This window comes from Hypanus sabinus, chromosome 23 (genome assembly GCF_030144855.1).
Source record: "Hypanus sabinus isolate sHypSab1 chromosome 23, sHypSab1.hap1, whole genome shotgun sequence".
Taxonomy (NCBI): domain Eukaryota; kingdom Metazoa; phylum Chordata; class Chondrichthyes; order Myliobatiformes; family Dasyatidae; genus Hypanus; species Hypanus sabinus.
Genome location: NC_082728.1, coordinates 14,389,155 through 14,408,814, shown reverse-complemented (window position 1 = coordinate 14,408,814; position 19,660 = coordinate 14,389,155). Strand labels below are relative to the sequence as shown.

Below are 19,660 nucleotides of genomic sequence, written 5' to 3'. Positions count from 1 at the left end.
TCTCGTGGATGTGCTGGGGCAGCCCGCAGGGTCGTCACATGTCCCAGCCGCAGAATAGCGTGTCCACAATGCTTAGCAGAGCAACGCAGAGCACAACAAAACAGGACGTACCAAATAACAAATCAACAATAGCGGAACAAGTCCCATTCCTCATTCCCAGTGCTCATAGGCAGTCCTTAACGCCAGGACAACCTGTCTTCTCTTGTTACTCCAACTACTAAACACTTCCCAGGAGAAAGCAGTCCCACTTAATAGGCACTCCATGTACAACTTGAAGATTAATTCCATTGGCACGCAGTAGCTACTAAATACACAATGCACTGCTACTCTATCCACCAGCCACTTGCCAGAGCTGGCAATTCCACAGTAAGGTAGGAGTAGATCTCTTCATGTTGACACGAAAGAATCTTTAACTGTTGATCAGTGTCAAATAAAGCCAAATTAAATCCACTGTGATTCAATTTTGTAAAACAATAAAACATGATAACTTCCGGGAGTGGTGGGTGTTTTTTATAGGCTCTGTATACATTTCCACAATAGTCATTTATTTTTACCTGAGCATCTGGTGAGAAGCCAGGCAAAAGCATCTGGGAGACTTAGTTTCGAAGTTTTTCCACTGAGGTTGGCTACGTCCATATACCTATCCAAGATTCTCTTTTGTATCTCTGATGCACCTGGCTGTACCACCACCCCTGGCAGTGTGTTCCACGAACCCCCACTCTCTGTGTGAAGAACCTACCTCCTACATCCCTCCATACTTTCCTCTAATCACCTTTGAATTACGCTCTCTTGTCGATATTCCTCAGCTTGGAGGGTTATGACTCTTTGTAGTTCTCTACGCAAGGGAGTACAGGTTATACAGCAAAGAAAAAAAAAAGCCCTTGTGGTGAACTATGTGCCTGTCGGGACACGCCTCTGCTGACTGCTCCTGTGGCTCCTCCCACAGGCCCCTGTATAAAGGAGACCTGCGGCCTGAAGCTCGGCCTCAGTCTCCAAGACCTTGTATGATAGACACTCACTCCTGGTTCCTTCTTCCAGTCAATAAAAGCCGATATCTCGCCTACGTCTCAGTGTGAGTTATTGATGGTGCATCAATTTTATTCACTCCTGGTTCCTTCTTCCAGTCAATAAAAGCCGATATCTCGCCTACGTCTCAGTGTGAGTTATTGATGGTGCATCAGCCCTTCAGCCCATAACCCTGTATTTGGCCAATATTCCCCTGAATCTTTCCTACTTTTGTGCCTAAGTATCTCTTAAGCATTGTATTAGTGTCACTCTCACTTCCTTTGGCGGCTTTGTCCACATATTCAATGGCCTCTGTGTGACCTCTCAGGACCCCTTTGAATTTTTCCTCTCCCACCTTAAACCCTCATTCTCTGGTTTTGACTCCCCTAGTCTGGGGAAGAGACCGCGGCCATTCATCCTTTTTGGATATTCAATTGTCAAGTATTTAAAGATGAGACTGGTTCCCTTAATGTCTTCTTAAAGTTGACTGGGAAAGTTGACAAGTTGAAAGGTAGATCTTGTTCTCATCTCAGAGCATGAGACCATAACCCAGGGGTGGGCAAACTTTTTGACTTGAGGGCCACAAAGGGTTCTAAAATTTGACAGGGGGGCCGGACCAGGAGCAGATGGATGGAGTGTTTTGGTAATACACCTCATAAGAGAAAATAAAATATCATGGGATATGTAGAAAACATGTGCTTTAATTTCAATTGAAAATGAACAAATGCATTACAACAAAATACCTGTCTTTGAAGTCCCATGGTATTTAGCTATTTATTGAAATGTCTTTTAAAACATTGAAAATTAAATGAATAAAATACAGCTTTTTTAAATAGTAACAGTTATTATTTTAAAGCACTGAAAATTCTGTTATCCTTCAAGATATTATCATCATCACTCTCCTCCTGACTGTCTTTATTTCAAAAACGGTAGGAGATGCAGGTCTACTTGTCCTGCTCCTTCTTATTCAATTGCCCCTGTGCCAAAACTCAACAACGACCCGCACAATGACAGAACAGTGACAGCGCGCCAATATGCGGAGCTCTGTGCTCGCAAATCCCCGCAGGCTATCTCCCTTAGCCGGAACGCTGGCTAATTGTGAGCCGGTTCGGATGTGCCAGGAAATGGGTCGCCACAAGGTCACAAAGTAAAGCGCAAATGTGGAGTAATACGCTGCACCTCAACAAAGGTCAATGTATATAGAGTGCGTCATCTATTGGGAAGACGCCAGAATTGCGGGGAAAAAGCGTTAACAAGGTTTATTAATATAATTTCATCAAGTTCTGCGGGCCGGATTAAAAAGCTTAACGGGCCGCATATGGCCCGCAGGCCGTAGTTTGCCCATGCCTGCCATAACCCATAGGAGCAGAATTACTCTATTCAGACCATCAAGTCTGCTCTGCCATTCCATTCTGACTGATTTATTATCCCTCTTAACCCCATTCTCCTGCCTTCTTCCTGTAACCTTTGACACCTTGACTAATTAAGAACCCATCAATTTCCACTTGACTCCACTGCCCTCTGTGGCAATGAATTTCACAGATTCACTGCCCTCTGGCTAAAGGAATTCCTCCTCATCTCTGTTCTAAAGGAGCATCCCTCTATTCTGAAGCTGTGCCCTCTGGTCCTTGTCCTCCACCCACGACAGGAAACATCCTCTTCACGTCCACATTTTCTAGGGCCTTTGATTTTCGATAATTTTCAATTAGGCCCTCCTTCATTCTTCTCAATTCCAGCAAGTACAAGTCTAGAGCAATCAAGCATTCTCCATATTTTAGCTCTTTCATTCCTTGGTGTTATAATATGCATGCACTCGTGCCAGCTTCTGGGATTTCGATGCTCTAACTCTCCGCAATATGGATAGCTGGCATAGTCCCTTTAAGGATTCAGAACTATCCCACTGATTGGCAGCCATGGTCTGGTGCCAGGATTTCAATATTTAAGGAGCACCTGAACGGAGGTTCAGTTCTTAATTGTTCGCGCTTCCTGCATTAAATCTAGCATCTAGTTCAGTACTCTGTTCTCGTTTCAGACCGGTGTCGTGCCACAATTCCAGTTTCGGATACTCCAGCACTTGGGTCCCAGCTATCCTTGCTTTGGTCTCTCGTCACATTTGGATCATTCTCCTGAGCATCCCCTAGAGCCTCTCTCCAATTCCAGCACATCCTTTCTTAGATAAGGGGCTGAAAGCGGCTCACAGTATTCCAGTGCAGTCTGACAAACGCCTTTTAAAGCCTCAGCATTGCTTTCTTGCTATTATATTCTAGTCCTCTTGAAATGAATGCTAGCATTGCATTTTCCTACAACCTGCAAATTAACTTTTAGGGAATCCTGAATGAAGACACCCAAGTCCCTTTCAACCTCTGATTTCTGGATTTTCTCCCCAGTCGAAAATATCCTATGTCTTTATTCCTTCAGTCAAAGTGCATGACTATACATGTCCCTACATTGTGTTCCATCAGCCACTCTGTGCCCATTCTCCCAATCTAAGTTCTTCCTCAATACTACCAGCTGCTCCTCCAATTTTGTGGCATCTGTAAACATAGCCGCAAAGCATCAATTCTGTCAACCAAATCATTGACATATTACATGACAAGAAGCAGTCTCAACACTGACTCCTGCAGAACACCACTAGTGACCAGCAGCCAACCAGGGAAGGCCCCCCTTTATTTCCGCTCTTTGCCTCCTGCCAATCAGCTAATCTTCTATCCATGCTAGTATTTTTCCTGTAATACCACGGGTTCTTCTCTTGTTTAGCAGCCTCACACGTGGCACCTTGTCAAAGGCCTCTGAAAATCCAAGTAAGCAATGTCCACTGACTCTTCTTGGTCTATCCTGCCTGTTACTTCCTCAAAAAAAAAGACTGATTTTTTTTTAATATAGGGATTTAGGAATTGCTAAATGCAAAGCAGGAAGCCGTACCCAACTTGTCAGGCAGGGTATGTCTGCCACTCCTGTATAAGAAACGAAAAGATGAACAGACAGAGCTGGTATCACAGGCGGATGAGAGTCAGAGAAATCAGGTTACCTGCAGCTTAACAGTCCTCCTTTTCGGCCCTCTAATTCCAACAAAGTGTCTCTGATCTGAAACGTTAATTCAAACTCACGATCGGGTTTGCGATCGTGGACATACTTTGTGAAGTTTGTTGTGCAGTACGTACCAAGACATAAAAATGTTTGTAGTTTACGATGAGAATCAGTAGGTAAATGGTGGAAAAGAGGTTTAGCGAGATATGAGTTCATGGACTGTCTCCGGAACCCTCTTGGCAGAGGGGAAGGATCTGTTCCTATAATGTTGAGTTTGTGTCTTGATGGCAATAACGAGAGGAGGTCATGTCTCAGCAATGAGAGTCCTTAATGATGAATTATGGCTTCTTGAGGCACCGACTTTTGGATCTGTTCTTGATGTTGGAGGCTTGAGTCCATGATGGAGCTAGACAGTCTATATTGGAGTATAAAAGTTGCATTGTTTGCTGTATAACCAAAACTATGTAGTCAGCTTTGAACTTGCTATTTGCTAGAGAATGAAATCTTAAGAATGTAGAAGACAATGGTGTGTTAATGAGAGGTAGCTAAGAGATGTAAATTAGAACAGGATTAAGTCAATGGGTAGAAACAATAGTGGCGGATGTACTTGTGATACTGTAAACCAATTGGATATGCTAATGCAACTAAACCAGGAGATTGCTATAAAAAATGCTATGTACAAGGATTGGTGGGCAATCAGCGACTAGCTCAATGACTGTCTCAGCTTTGATTTGCAAATTAAAGTTTAATACTTCTTGAAGAATCTTCTGCGTCTCCTGGTCGTTTGTGGGGCACGAGAAACCACGACACCTACAACCCCCTGCAGTTTCTTTCGATCCTGAGCCTCGATATCAAGCGGCTATGCAACCAGTCTGGAGTTTGAACTTTGAACTCTGAGTGCTCTCTAGGGCGCACCTGCAGAAATCTCTCCTCACATCTTTTCTCTTCCCACAGATATGCCCTGACACACTTAATATCATCAGCATTTCCGTCTTAACTTTAGACACAAATTTCATGTGGAGTTAAGGAATTGGGGCCTAGCTGTTAAATTCTCCCCAATCCCAGCTTGCTGGTGGCGGATGAGGGGAGTTTAGTCTTGCCATGCTCTGGCACATCATGTTTGTATTCTGTTTAATCCAGAACTTCTACTTTTTCTGTGACTCCTGAATAGCCATCATTGTGTACAAAACAAAATGTTCTTTTCGGTAATAGAACTGTTTTCCTTTGAGTAGTTAGCTCTGCCTAACAGGAAATAAAACAAGGAGTTTACCAGAATGCCATTATTTACACTTATTCCCTGGGGCAGGCCTTGGTAATGTTTGTAGGAAGGGCTGCCTATGTGCTGGTTCCAGGAACCACAAGCATACAATTACACTTCAACATTTTCCTCCTAAGTTCAAATCGGGCTTCTTTCTCTTCCCAAGTAACCTTCAAAGATTTGGGTCACATGTAATCTTGCCGAATGTATAAGTTACTATGGTATTATTTCAAAGAGAATCAAGAGAATTTCAAAGACAATCAGAATTAAGGATGTTGATTGAGAGATAAATAATATTGAATATTATTTATCCTTCAATCAACATCCTTAATCTCAAAGTTGTATAATTTATACATTCTTTGATAATAAATGAGCTTGAATCTTGAAATCTACCATTATCACATTATTTTTCATGGGAGCTTTTAGTGTGTAAAATGGATGCCATATTTCTCAAATGATAATGATGACCAAATTGCAAAACTATTTATTGGTCATGTAACACTTACAATGCCCAGAGAGCAACGTGAATAAAACATAGAAACCCTACAGCACAATACAGGCCCTTCAGCCCACAAAGCTGTGCCGAACATGTCCTTACCTTAGAAGTTACCTAGGGTTACCCATAGCCCTCTGTTTTCTGAGCTCCATGTACCTGTCCTAGAGTCTCTTAAAAGACCCTATCGTATCCACCTCCACCACTGTCGCCAGCAGCCCATTCCATGCACTCACCACTCTCTATGTAAAAAACCTACCCTGACATCTCCTCTGTACCTACTTCCAAGCACCTTAAAACTGTGCCCTCTTGTGCTAGCCATTTCAGCCCTGGGAAAAAGCCTCTAACTAGCCACACGTTCAATGCCTCTCATAATCTTATGCACCTCTATCAGGTCACCTCTCATCCTCTATCGCTCTAAGGAAAAAAGGCCGAGTTCACTCAACCTATTCTCTTAAGGCATGCTCCCCAATCCAGGCAACATCCTTGTAAATCTCCTCTGCACCCTTTCTACGGTTTCCACATCCTTCCTATAGTGAGGTGACCAGAACTGAGCACAGTTCTCCAAGTGGGGTCTGACCAGGGTCCTATATAGCTGCAACATTACCACTCGGCTCCTAAACTCAATCCCACAATTGATGAAGGCCGTATGCTTTCTTAACCACAGAGTCATGCTATACTTCATACGAATAGTATCATTTTTCTACCTTGAAGAAACGATTGTCTGATCCAATACAAGTAGCCTCACCATATTACAAAAAGGCCCATGTCACAAGTTTCCTTAACATTGGATCAAGAAATGTGAGATTAAAATAAAATGTTGAAGGAAAGTTTTGGAGGTTGTCAGAAGTAAGTTTTTTATACTGAGAGTAGTAATATACTGCCATGGGTGCCGACAGAGACAGATACAGAAGGGACATTTAAGATACTCTTAGACAGGCACATGAATGAAATAAAAATGGAGGGCTATGTAGGAGGGAACTGTTAGATTGATCTCAGAGTAGGATAAAAAGTTGGCACAACATTGTGGGCCAATGGGCCTGGACTGTGCTGTACTGTTCTGTGTTCTCTCTTTATTGAATTACTTTATTTTGCATAAATTTCTGTTTTATTCTGTATCTCAGATCCTTTTGGGAGTAATTTGTGAATTCAGTAAAGACAAATTTCTTGATAGGTGAACCACCTTTTCGTGGAGGTTGCCTGCACCGAACATTGTTATTCGCGACCTTGAGGCATGGCTTGCAGGGTTGATTTTTCCTGACCTGTTTCCAACCCAGAAACATCACCTCTCCCACTGCCCCAGAGCTGAGAAATAGATATTGGTGTGCAGCAGCTCCAGGCTCTGATTTTCAGTCAGTGTGGCCTGGAGTTTTAGGAATTTAGAGAATTAGAGGCTAGATTAGTTAAACCAACTTCCATAAGAATGAAGTTCTCAATAAGCCATGCCTCATTCTCATGGCATTTTCCATGTTCAACTCTTGGAATATTTCAGTAGAATTATTTCCTGGCCTGTTCTGTGCCACTTAACCATGTCTGAATCAGCATGCCACTGTAATCATTTTTGGAAGCTGCAGAACATTTATGTTAGGGACACAGTTTTTACGTACACACTCTTGGCCAGCTGTTGAGGAAGGCTTGACAATAGATGATGTCCAAAGTCCCACCGATTGCTGAGTCAGATCCTCTGCAGCCAGTAGATTTGAAGTTCTTATCCAGAAATGAGTGGGACAAGTCCCACCCCTATAAACGCAGGCATAGAACCATTTAAGAACCCAGCCAAATGTTGCAAAACAAACAACTTAGAGACTGTTGGCATCAAGTCCAGTATATATCTGACTCAGGGAAACAGCTGCATGTCAGAGGATTGAATCAGTTTGATTATTCATTCAAGGGATGTGACCATCAATGTCAAGGCCAGCATTTGTCACGCATCCCCAAACCCAATAAATAGCTTGTTAGACCACAGAGGACAGTTAATCACACTACCGAGGATCTCATGCCATATATTATCCAGACCCGCAAGGATGATGGTTATAGGGTAATAACTGTTTCTGAGCCCTGAGGTCCCATAGCACCAGGTACAAGAACAATTATTACTCTACAACCATCAGGCTTCTGAACCAGGATGGATACTTCAGTCGCCTCAAAGCTGAACTGATTCCACAACCTCTAGAGACTTTCAAATACTCTCAATATTATTTATTTACTCTTTTATTTATAATTGGTGTGATTAGAGGCCTTTTCACATTGGTTGTTTTGTCAGTCTTTGTTTATAGTTTTCCTAAATTCCATTGTATTTCTTTATTTTCCTGTAAATGCCCGCAAGAAAATGAACCTAAGGTAGTATATGGTGACATACATGTACCACGGTAATAAGCCAGTTCCAATTGTTGACATTTATTGCCCAATGCTAAATTGCCCTTAAAAATGGTGGTAGTGAGCTGCCTTCTGGAACCTCCATAGTCCTACCCTCCAGTGCTGTTCAGGGACATGATGATGATAAAATTCGAGGTGGCATTGCATACGCAAGTGGCTCTGTTGGTAATGCTCCCAGCTGCCTTTGTTTTGACGGTAGAGGTCGTGGGTTTGGGACCTGTTGTTGGAATACCTGAATGTGTAACTACAGTGCCTTTGACAGTGTGTATGCAGCCACTATTTACAGGCGGTGGAGGGAATGAAAGTTGAAGGGGTTGATCGGTCTCAGTCTTGGGCCTGGATCATGTTGAGAGTTTTGGTACCGTGCTCATCTGGGGAAGCATTCCATTGTGCATCCTGATGTCCAAAGTAAGTTTATAATCAACGTATGTATATGTCACCATATACTACTTTGAGATTCAGTTTCTTGTGGGCATTCACAGTAGATACAAAAGAATCAATGAAAAACTGCACTGAGCAAAAACTGACAAGCAACCTGTGTGCAAAAGACAAACAGTACAAATACACCAAATAATAATGATAATGAATTAAAGTAATAAATAATATTAAGAAAATTTGTTCTAGAGTTCTTGAAAGTGAGTCCATAGGTTGTGGAATCAGTTCAGTGAAATTATCCACTCTGGTTCAGGAGCTTGTTCCTGAATCTGATGGTGTGGGTCCTAAGGCTCTTATATCCTCTTCCTGATGGCAAGAAGAGAGCTTGGCCTGGGCAGTGGGGGGTCCCTGAAGATGGATGCTGCTTTCTTGTGGTAGCACTCCTTACATGGGCCTGGTAGATGATGGTAAGACCTTGAGGTGCCAGGAGCAGAGAGACTCAGCATAGAATTCCCAGCCTCTGACCTTCTCTTTCAGCCATAGCAGTTATGTGGCGAGTCCATTTGAGTTTCTGCTGAATGTTAAACCCTCACTTGTTGCTGGGAGACTCAACAGCAGCAAAACCATTTACAATCAATGTTCAAAATAAATTTATTATCTAAGTATCTATCTGTCACCATATACAACTTTGAGATTAATTTTCTTGCAAGCATTCACCGTAAATACAAAGTAGCACAACAGAATCAATGGAAGAAACACAAAGACTGAGAAACAATCAATGAGTGAAAGAAGACAAATTGTTTAAATAAAAATAAGTGTAGGGTCAGTTCAGAGTTGAGGTGAATAAACTTCACCATGCTGATTCTGAAGCCTGATGGTTGTAGGGGAAGTAGCTACAATCTCCGCCAGCATCAACGCCTGACACTTTTGGTGAATGTTAGCCAATGTTGCTTGTCATTTTATCTAGATGTTGCCTAGATCTTCCAGCAAGCAAGCACGGGCATTTTCATCCGCTGCTAAATTGTGAACAGCATTGAGCATTGTGCAGTCTTCAGCAGAGAAGCTGTGATGGAGTAAAATATCTGTAGTCGTCAGAAAGCATCTGTACTGATTGGGGTCTTCCAATGAAGGAGCTGAGGATCCAGTTCCACAGTCTTGTGGATACGCGGTTTTCAAAGCATGTTGCAAGACCCTCCTATTTTGGAGATCTAAATTTCCACGCGACACAGTGGAGAGGTGTTCCTCAAGCATGTGTTACACTGCTATATGTGTCTGTTCAAAAGTTCAAAGCTAATTTATTGTCAAAGTACATATATGTCACCATTACTACCTTGAATAAAGAAATACAATAGTGAATGAAAAACTACAAAGACTGACCAACAGCCAATGTGCAAAAGCTGACAAACTTTAAATAATAAATAAAGTTCAAAGTTAAAAGTGAATTTATTGTCAAAGTACATATATTTCACCATATTCTACCTATAGATTAATTTTCTTGCTGGCATACTCAATAAATCTATAATGGAACAATAATCATAATAGAATTAGTGAAAGACTGCACCAGCTGGGCGCTCCATCAAAGTTCAGGATCAGAATTAGAATCAGGTTTATTATCACTGGCACGTAACGAAAAATTTGTTACTTCGCAGCGGCAGTTTGGAGTAATACATAAAATAGAAGAAAAAATAAAATAATAATAATAATAGATCTTATTCAGTATACTTTATAAAGTATACATATATTGAATCGATTAAAAATTGTGCAAAAACCAGAAATACTATATATTTTTTTAAAATGAGGTACTGTTCAAGGGTTGAATGTCCTTTGAGGAATCGGATGGCAGAGGAGAAGAAGCTGTCCCTGAACCGCTGAGTGTGCCTTCAGGCTTCTGTACCTCCTACCGTTTGGTAACAGTGAGGAAAGGGCATGCCCTGGGTGCTGGAAGTCCTTAATAATGGATGCTGCCTTTCTGAGACACCGCTCCTTGAAGATGTCCTGGGTACTTTGTAGACTAGTATCCAAGATGGAGCTGACTAAATTTACAACCCTCTGCAGCTACTATCAGTCCTGTGCAGTAGCACCCCACCCCCCCATACCAGACCCCATACCCCCATGCAGCCTGTCAGAATGCTCTCCACGGTACATCTATAGAAGTTTTTGAGTGTATTTGTTGACATACCAAATCTCTCCAAACTGCCAATAAAGTATATCCTTTGTCTTGCCCTCTTTATAACTGCATCAATATGTTGGGCCCAGGTGAGATTCTCAGAGATCTTGACACCCAGGGACTTGAAACTGCTCACTCTCTCCACTTCTGATCCCTCTATGAGGATTGGTATGTGTTCCTTCATCTTACCCTTCCTGAAGTCCACAATCAACTTGTGTACAACATTCTTTATAAGATCTGTGAAAGATTAATAAACAGCACCTTTGCTGTCAAGTTACCGGACTGAATTATGACAGCAAATGCGAAGTGACAAAGTTGTGGTATTTCATTTCAATACCCCTGATGAGCCTGGTTCATGAGCGTGATGAGCCTGGCAGTGAAGGACCTAAGCATCCTTGTTGATGGAAACAATCATGGGTTGCTGCTTGACGTGGTTCTGAAGGCCGGAAGCTATATCACAATCACTTAAGAAAAATATACAGCTGTACAAAAAAACCATCTTGCTACCTATTGAATATTGAAACGCCCGAGTGGATGTTGAGAGGATGTTTCCTATAGTGGGGGAGTCTAGGACCAGAGAGCACAACCTTAGACTATAAGGACATCCCTTTAAAACAGAGAAAAGGAGGGGTTTCTTGAGCCAGAGAATGGTGAATCTGCTGAATTCATTGCCACTGACGGCTGTGGAGGTCAAGCCACTGGGTATATTTAAAACTGAGGTTGATAGGTTCTTGATTGGTAAGGGGGTCAAAGGTTATGGGGAAAAGGCTGGAGAATAGGGTTGAATCAGCCTTGATGAAATGGCCTAATTCTGCTTCCATGTCTTAGGCCTTATCTCATCTTGTTAAGAAATGGGACCACTTCCAAGACAAGAAATTGCCAATTACCCCCACACTCATGTCTTTTAGTGGCTGCTAATAACAAAGGTGGTGACCTAGCCTGATGATGCACCATCAATAACCCTCGGAGACATGAGTCGAGATAGGCTTTTATTAGCTGGAAGAAAGCACAGTCAGCAGCGTCAGCAGCAAGAGACCACCACACAACATCCTGGAGACTGAGGGAGGAGCAGTGCCTCCATCACCTTTAGACAGGGGTCTGTGGGAGGAGCCACAGGAGCAGTCAGCGGGGTGGGGGGGGCACGTGTCCAGACAGGTAAATGTAGTTCACCACACCTGAATTCCTAGATTCTAATTCTGTGCTCCTCATTCTCCACCTACCTACCTTTCCCCCTCACATCGCTTCACCTATCGCCTTCTAGCTTATACTCTTTTCTCCACCACCACCTTCTTATTCTGGCTTCTAATCCCTTCCTTTCCAGCTCTCTGTCCGAAACATCAATTCTTTATTGCACTCCATAGATGCTGCCTGGCCTACTGAGTTCCTCTAGCAATCCGTGTGTTAAGCCTTGGAGATGTGTCTGAGTTGGGCAGCTCCAGCAGCAAGTGCAACAAAGCCCTGAGGCCTGACTTTCAATCAGCCAGAACAGGTTTCAAATATCAAAGGTATTCCAGTAATCTAAATGTATTACACTTTTATTTATAGATTAAAATAATTCAAGCCTATTTCTGGTGATAATAATTGACGTGCATTTTCTTTGTCGCTTCTAGCAGTCAATGCCAGTTTGAACAAAAGAAATGTGCCGGAATTTCATTTCACGTCTCAAATAGAACACAATAGTACAGAATGCCACCAGGGAATTATTTTAAGAAAAGAGGACATCAGACTATTCTTAACAGTAAATAAGTGACATAAATTCCAGACAAGGTGTGCTCTGATGTGTGAATAATATAAAAACATGTATTTGATAAGGTGCCTCACATAAGGCTGCTTAACAAGATAAAATCCCATGGGATTACAGGAAGGATACCAGCATGGATAGAGGAATGGCTGACAGGCAGGAGACAGCAAGTGGGAATAAAGGGGGGCCTTTTCTGGTTGGCTGACAGTGACAGTGTTCCTCAGGGGTCAGTATTGGGACTGCTACTTTTCACATTGTTTATCAATGATTAGGATAATGGAATTGGTGGCAAAGTCTGGGGATAAGTGGAGGGGCAGGTAGTGCTGAGGAAGCAATGCGATTGCAGCAGGACTGAGACAAATTGGAAGAATGGGCAAAAAATTGGCAGATGTAATACAGTGTTAGGAAATGTACAATAATGCATTTTGGTGAAAGGAACATTAGTGAAGACTATTATCTAAATGGGGAGTAGGTTCAAACATCAGAGGTGCAGAGGGACTTAGGAGCCCTTGTGCAGGACTCCCAGAAGGTTAATTTACAGATTGAGACTGTGGTATAGAAGCCAAATGCAATGTAGGCATTTATTTCAAGGAGAATAGAATATAAAAACAAGGAGATAATGCTGAGGCTTTATAAGACCCTGGTCAGGCTGCACTTGGAGTATTGTCAACAGTTCTGGGCCCCATATCTCAGAAAGGATGTGTTGTTGTTGGACAGAGTCGAGAGGAGGTTCACGAGAATGATCCAGGAATGAAGGGGTTAACATATGAGGAGCGTTTCACAGTTTTGGGCCTGTGCTCACTAGAATTTAGAAAAATATGGGGGGATCTTATTGAAACCTACTGAATATTGAAAGGACAAGATCGGGTGGATGTGGTGAGGAAAACCTGTTTTTTAGCATGATGTGTGGGTGGAGGGTTGGAGATCTGTCTCTAACAAAGGAGGTTTAAGACGCTCCTTTTCTCCACTAGCCTGCAGCCCACCCTTGGGCAAAATGAAGCATCTGCTTAGCCCCATTGATCAGGGTCATGTGAAGCTATGGGCGTAGGTGGTCGTATGAGCAGCTGGTACATATTACAAGTCCTGGTTATGTGAACTCTGACACCAGGCAGACAATCTCTGAAGAGTATTGATAATGACTGGGGTCACCCATCTTGTAAAGACACTGCCCAGAAGAAAGCAACAGTAAACCCCTTCTGTAGAAAAAACTTTTCAAAAACAATCATGGCCATGAAAAGACCATGATCGCCCAATCACATGACAGAGTACACAATGAGGATGATGCAAGATATTCTGATATTTTGTTCTCTTCTAGTTATTTATTTTTTCTATTTCTTAATGCATTTTTAAAAATCTACGTAACAATGCTGTAAAACACTGAATGTTACAACATCTGTCAGTAGTAGTTAACCTGATTCAGATTTACCATAAATAATTAGTTTTTATAAATATGTATTTCTTATTAATATATGCATGTGAGGAAATAAGTGTGTGTGTGTGTGATATACTCTCCATCTATGGGACAGTGTGTCCCTTTGTATGTATGCTTTTCTGCACACAGTATGTTAAAAGGATCTGTTGATGTCATTCAGACAATGGAAACCCTGCTCCAATGTGTTAGTTTCCTGATCTAATTTCAGAAATCATCTCTGATCATCTACAAAGCCAGAGAGAAAGCAAATACTTGATCTTGGTGGACGGCAGAAGAAGGTGAAGCAGAAGTCATGTGACCAAAGAGGTGGACGCAGCCTTGTCCATCACAGGCAAAGCCCTCCCCACTGACACAAGAAAGCAGTGTCCATCCTCAAGGACTCCACCGTTCAGGCCATGCTGCTGCCATCAAGAAGAAGCTACTGAAGCCTCAAGTCCCACACCACCAGGTTCAGAAATTCAGCGTGGATAACTTCACTCACTTCAACATTAAGGTGCTCACAACACAGTATGTGGACTCATTTTCAAGGACTCTGCAACTCATGTTCTCAGTATTGTGTATGTATGTACTTATATATTATATATATATATACACAACTTATTTTTTGTATTTGCATAGTTTGTCTTCTTCTGAATATTGGTTGTTTATGTCTCTGTGTGTTTGTTCTACTGTGAATATCTGCAAGAAAATGGACTACTACATAGTGACATATACATACTTTGATAATGAATTTACTTCCAACTTTGAACTTTGAATGTCATCATATAGTTCCTTGAGATTCCTTTTCCTACAGGCATTTACTGTAGAACAAAGAAATACAAGTGAATCAATGAAAAGCTGCACATCAAAGTGTGACAAACAACCAGCATGCAAAAGAAGACAAACGGTGTGATAAATAAATAAACAAACAAACAGCAAACGGGCAAACAAACAAATCATTAATACATTGGGAACATTCAACAGGTCAGGTGTGTGAGGGGAATCAGTTAATGTTTTAGTCCGACAAATGAAATGTTGCCGAACGTGTAGAGTGCTTTTTCTTTCCGTCTGATTACCAATAATACTGCTTGCCTGCCCTGGGATATTTAAATATCTCTTTACAGCTTTGAAATAAGCTGTATGAAATTACTGTCCGCTGTAGTTGTGTCCTTTTCCGGATAATCAACCACACACACGCGCACACACACACACACACACACACACACACACACACACACACACACACACACACACACACACACACACACACACACAGTCTCAATATAGAATACAGTGGAATCCCATGCAAGTTCGCCTTTTTTCAATCTTACTGGGAGGAATTTAAATGAAACCAGTTGTTCCAGATAACAGTTGTAACAAAAACAACAGGAGTAATTGGCAATCATAATCACTGGCAAAAAAATCCAGTGACCTCTTTGTGACATTTAAAGGCCCTACCTTTGTCAACTTCCCAGCACTGAGATAAAATACATCTGCACAGTAGATGATACAGGGTGTGACCAGGATGTAGTCAGGAGTGTGCTGAGATGGGTGAATGAGGCAGGAGGCAAAGGCTCCCTTGTGTGTGAATGTTTGCATAATGTGTGTGTGTGTGTCTACCTGTATGTTCAGATGTAGATGTCTACCTGTGTATCTGTTGGCCTATGTGTGCTCATTATCTGCCTGTCTGCCTGTGTGTGTGTGTGTGTGTGTGTGTGTGTGTGTGTGTGTGAGTGTGTGTGTGTGTGTGTGTGTGTGTGTGAGTGTGTGTGTGTGTGTGTGTGTGTGTGTGTGTGTGTGTGTGTGAGTGTGTGTGTGTGTGTGTGTGAGTGTGTGTGTGTGTGTGTGTGTGTGTGTGTGTTATTTGCCTACGTGTGTCCTTGTGAATGTGTGCGAATGTGTGATCACTACCTCAGTATAGCAACACTATAACACTATAACCACTTTACACAATTACATTTTTTCTTATAAATGCTGTGTATGATTTATGCTTTGCTTGCAAATGTTGTGTATATGATGTGCCTGTGATGCTGCTGAAAGTAATCTATTCATCACACATGTGCACACGTAGACTTGTGCATAGGACAATAAACTTGACCTTGACCATTTTTGGAGTAGACGCAAATCATTCTCAGTCCTGGAAAAGCTCAAAGTTCAGAGTAAATTTATCGTCAAAGTATGTAAATGCCATCATATACTACCCTGAGATTTGCTTCCTTGCAGGCATTCACAGTGGAACAAAGAAATGCAATAGAATCAGTGAAAAACCACACGCAGTCAAGACTGACAAACAATATACAAAAGAAGATGAAGAAGAAGAAAGAGAGGAATAAGATCTTCACTGTTTGTCAGGGCCTCCTGCAATCTTGCAATATGTTTGAGGAACAGGACTTCATCTTTTGTCTGAGCATATCGCAGTTTCTGAATTCAAAACTGAGCTCTCCATCTTTAGGGAACAATTTTTCCATCTGGCCATTTCTAACTACCAGCATTTTGGCTCTTTCTGGTTGTATGTTTGCCAGTGGGACATGACCACAGCCTCACCATTAGCAAAGCACAACTCAACAATGAAACATGATCATAACTAACTGCAACCTTGAGTCATTTGGTCTCACCCCCCCAGGGACACTGCCTCTGCTGTGGTGTGTTGGTGTGACATGCAATGAAAAATAGCAATCAACAATTAGAAAGAATAAAGAATTATATAAAAATAAAGTTAGAAGTAGAGATATGGAATAAAATGTGTATCAATACATAAATACCAGCATGTATTTACAATGTAAACAGCATTATAAAAAATGGTTTAAAGTGTGATGCACCATCAATAACTCTCCGAGACGTGAGGCGAGATATAGGCTTTTATTGACTGGAAGAAAGAACAAGCAGCAATTGACCACCATGCTACATCCTGGAGACTGAGAGCAGGGCTCAGGCCTCAATCGCCTTTATACCGGGGTCTGTGGGAGGAGCCACAGTCAGTGGGAGGAGCCACAGAAGCAGGGGGAGGGGTGCACATATCCAGACAGGTATATGTAGTTCACCACAAAGTGTTTGCGGTGCAGTGCGTGCCTGAGGTAATAGATAGAGGGGAATGGGAGGAAGAGCTAACTAAAATGGTTAATCAGATTAACTACCTGGGGAAGAAGCATTTAAGGTGGCGTGAAGATTTTGTTTTAATAGCGCTACAGTGCTTTCCAGAAGAGGACTTTTGGGAAAGGCAACTTGCTGGGTGGATGGTGTCAGCAATTATTATTATTCAGCGCTGGTGTGGCCTCACTTAGAGTATTGTGAGCAGTTCTGTGCCGCTTATCGTAGAACCTCAAAGGAGGTTCATGAAAATGAATCCAGGTTTGAATGGCTTGTCGTATGAAGAGTGTTTGATGGGTCTGGGCCGGTATTTTTACTGGAATTCAGAAGAATGTGGGGTGACCTTATTGAAACCTACCAAATGGTGAAAGGTAATGCTAGAGTGAATGTGGAGAGGATGTTTCCCATGGTGGGAGATTCTAGCACTAAAGGAAACAGAATAGAGGGGTGCTCTTTTAGAATGGAGATGAGGAAGAATTTCTTTTGCCAGCAAGTGGTGAATCTCTAGAATTGTTTGCCACAGGCAGCTGTGGAGGTCAAGTCTTTATGTAATATTTAAGGCAGAGATTGACAGGTTCTTGTTTGGTCAGGGCATGAAGGTAAAAGGGGAGAACACAGGAGATTGGGGCTGAGGGGAAGAGTGGATCAGCCATGATGAAATGTCGGAGTGGACTCGATGGGCCTAATCCTGCTCCTATGTCTTATTATAACATTATTAGGATGTGGACGAGAGATGAAGTGTGTGAAGAAATGTAATGCGTCAGGTGGTTGCTAAGGAGGCAAAGTTTCTTGTTGAGACCCTGTGTCCGAGTGTGGATAAAACAATTAAGTCTGAGCCGCAACCTCACCGGACACCACAGCTCAGCAGCATGTTGACAGGAAGAGATGAACGTGATGGGCATGCTATCTTTGTGCCAGATTGAGTGGCCACACTTCTGGGCTTTCTCCAGCACATCCTTAGGTCACATTGGTTGTTAACACAAACAACCCGCACCACTGTATGTGGTAAATGAAACTGAGTCTAAATGTAAAGGGAAGGTAGGCCATGAGACAGAGGCTGGTGGGTGAAAAATGGAACCAGATGAGGGAAGGATGTTGGGCAGTTGGCCAGGTGGGAAGGGGGATTGTTGAGATTGATGTTGGTGGCTGGTAGCTGGGAACGTAAGGAAAGATTTCCAGTACCTGCAGAATCAAAATGAGTGGTTGTCTGAGGACTCAATTGGGCCTGTGGAAAGGTGGATGTTGAGAGATGAGGGAATGACTGGTCTTTCTCTGGAAATCAGGACCAGGTGTGTATTCTGTGGAAGAAGTGTGTGATCAGAGACCAAGAGATCAGGCAGTGGGTGCAGGATTGCTACACAGGAGGGCGGGGATTACAGATCGATAGTTGGGGGGGGGGGGAGCACCTCGAAATTTGGGAAATATTAGGATAATGAGGACTGAAAAGCTGCCAAGGGTATAATTAAGTTTCTTCCCCATTTCGTTCCAGTCCTGATGAAGGGTGTGTGTTACTCTAGATTTCCAGCAACTGCAAAGTCTCTTGTACATATAATTAAGTATTTTCCCTACCCTGCCACATCCCAGTCTGGGATGTCACCAGTAAAACTAGTATCCCAGTGAAGCCCAGGAACAAACCTCTCCCAGAACAACACCATCCACATTCCCCTACAATGTGTTGGTGTCACGTGGTTGATGGAAGGATGTGTCCAACTGAATTTCCCAAGCAATAACAATGGTACACTCATGAAAATGTCTATTTTTGGTTGCTAAATGTTGAAAAAGGTAGTATTATGCAATTAAATTCCAGGCAAGTTATTCTATTACTTAAGTCTGTAACAATTTGATAGTGACCGATCCTGGGTTTCAGAGTAAACAGTTGTTTTTCCACACTGATGTTGAAATGTACCTCATCTACCAAAAATTCACAACAAAATATGTAGTGCTGCCTCAATGAGCTTGACAGTTTCTGAAATTTGATTTTAAAATATTCTACTCCCATTGGATGCATTTAACATTTATGTAAGTTCAGACATCTGTTGTGATTCCTCCTGGGTGAAAGACACTGAAAATATTGGGATGATTTATAAAGTTAAGTAAAACTTTCTGTCAGAGTCGTACAGTTCACTGGGTTCTCTCACTATCAAGTTCCAGTTGATTATCATTCAATCATACACATGTACACAGCTAAATGAAACATCGTTCCTCTGCAGCCAATGTCGTCAACACAACACACATAATTACCATCCAGCTCATACTGTCACAAAGTAATATTGACGCAAGTCCCTGAGTGGCATAGCTTAAAGATGGGCAGCGTGACATAAAGTTTGAATTTGGAAGAGTCGATTCTTTATTTATTTCCCTAGATACTGTCAGGTCTGATTTTCTCCAGCATTTTGTGTGTGTTCCTCTGGATTTTCAATTATCTGCAGTATCCCTCGTGTGTATGATTTGATGCTCCACTGCCAAGCGTCTTTGACGTATGTTTTCCCTGAAGAAGTTCAAATCTTCTCTTCGACAGGAATTCGGTGAGACCCCCTCTCGTTTCTCCCTGCCCTGTGCTGCTCCTCCCCCTCCCCCCACCTTTTTCTTGCTTCTTCCCCATTCCTTCCCAGCTCTGACAAAGGGCCTCGGCCTGAAACGTCATCTATTTATTCATCTCCATAGATGCTGCCTGACCTGCTGAGTTCTTCCAGCAATTTGTGTGTATTGCTTTGGATTTC

The 19,660-nt window shown here is 42.3% G+C and overlaps 1 long non-coding RNA gene across 1 annotated transcript; it reads left to right on the top strand.

Annotated features, from left to right (window-relative positions):
* Positions 1-11,514: 11,514 nt before the first annotated feature.
* Positions 11,515-18,333, top strand: LOC132379993 (uncharacterized). Its single transcript, XR_009507596.1, has 4 exons — positions 11,515-12,206; positions 12,312-12,468; positions 14,083-14,431; positions 16,077-18,333. It is a non-coding gene; the product is annotated as an uncharacterized LOC132379993 (long non-coding RNA).
* Positions 18,334-19,660: the final 1,327 nt, after the last annotated feature.